The sequence below is a fragment of the Arachis hypogaea genome, chromosome 11 (assembly GCF_003086295.3).
Source record: "Arachis hypogaea cultivar Tifrunner chromosome 11, arahy.Tifrunner.gnm2.J5K5, whole genome shotgun sequence".
Lineage (NCBI taxonomy): Eukaryota > Viridiplantae > Streptophyta > Magnoliopsida > Fabales > Fabaceae > Arachis > Arachis hypogaea.
In genome coordinates, this window is record NC_092046.1 from 89715903 (window position 1) to 89717839 (window position 1937).

A 1937-nucleotide genomic window follows, 5' to 3' on the forward strand; every position below is an offset into this window, starting at 1 on the left:
TCTTTGTTCGTCAGAAGCAAGTCCCTGTCTCCGAGAGTGCCATACAGCGAGCCCTGTAGCTTCCACCTTGCCCAGAGGGGCTGGATGCATATCAAGAGGCCTCTCTTAAGCGCCAGATGTATTAGTTCGACTGGGCCAGCGTCCTTGGAGTTATAGCCCAACAGGGCAGCACCTGGATCTATGGGCAGCATCGATCAAAACCCAAGAGCATCTCCGCCCAATCACTAACCTTGGAGGCTCGTGTGTGGGTACAGATTATGTCCCACTATATCTTTCCGAGCACTCATGAGTCCACCTTGACAGCGGACATGTCTGTTCTCATATGGTGCATCCTGACAGAGCAACCTCTTAAGCTGTCCCGACACATCTGGCAGGCCATGGGACATGTGCAGATAGCGGGTAACCTACCTTTCCCCGCATTGGTTTCAGATTTAGTCTCTACAGCATGTGTTTTCTATCGGGCAGGGGATACCAAGACCATGATCCCAAGGGCCGACCAGTATGTCCCGAATGGGAAGTACATCAGGCCACCAGTTCCCTCTGCGAGCCAGCCTACAGGCCCATCTTTTGATCCTCCATCTTCTACTCCACCATCATACACACCACAAGCACCGTCTACCTATCAGATGTTCCTTCAGATCCTTGAGAGGTTCGACCGACAAGACCAGCAAATGGAGCAATTGGAGCGCCGCAACAAGCGCCGATACAACTATCTGAAGGAACTCTTACTTGGTACCCACCCACCTCCGGAACAGAAGGACACCCCGGACTCTCCCTCATCCAGTAGCACAGGGAGCCATGGTGAACCAGACAGCGGAGGCGATGCTTCCAGCCCTACCTTGCTCCTTATTGATGGCAAGGAGGACCGTGCCAAGACTTAAGTGTGGGGAGGTCAGTCCTTGACTTTCGGAGGTAATCTCTCTCTTTTAACACCAACATTTTAATTTTTCTTTTGTTTGATAGGATAGATTGCATGATAATAATTGCTTGCATGTATGTTCTGCTTGGTTAAAGTGTTGAGTTTCTTTTAAAGACCCTATTTTATAGTAATTCACTAATTTAAATTGAAAATTTGTTAAACTTGTTTAAAGATTGTAATTTGGAACATTGTTTATAGCTAAGAACACACAACCTGTGAGATTTTGAGCTTAATTATATGGTTATATTATTTAACTATAATATTTTATTCTTGTGTGTTTTCTCCTCTATGATTGCAATCTATGGTCTGTTCCATTCTATATGTCCATTGTTTAGTGTATATTCATGCATACATATGATTGAGGCCATCAATTGTTATTAGCTCACTTACCCCAAATAGCCTACCATTTCAATTACCCTTGTCTGCCACTTTGAGCCTTTTAATCCCTATTTGTTCTTTATATTACCACATCACTAGCCTTAAGCAGAAAAACAATTAATTATCCCATTTAAATCTTTGGTTAGCTTAAGATAGAGATTGTGTGTCAACTAAGTGTGGGGAATTGTGGGAACTTAGGTTGATGAAAAAAGTATTATATTCTATTAACAAAAATATTGGAAATTTGGGTGCATACTCATATGAAACCAGAAAAACCATATGCATTAATATGTTATGTTTGCTTTCATGTTTACCAATTAAAAAAAAAATTACAAAATAAATAAATAAATAAATAAATAAATAAATAAATAAATAAATAAATAAATAAATAAATAAATAAATAAATAAATAAATAAATAAATAAATAAATAAATAAATAGGGGACAAAATTACCCCAATATTAAGTTTAATAAAAGATCAATGCATATGTGGTGAAATTAAAGAAAATTTGATATATGAGTATGTGAAATACACAAAAGTGAGATTATGGGTAACTAGGCATGATTTTAGAATTATATAGAGTGTGTGTATGTGTTAGGTGAGAACTTAGGTTAGTCAAAGATTCAATTTACAGCTCACT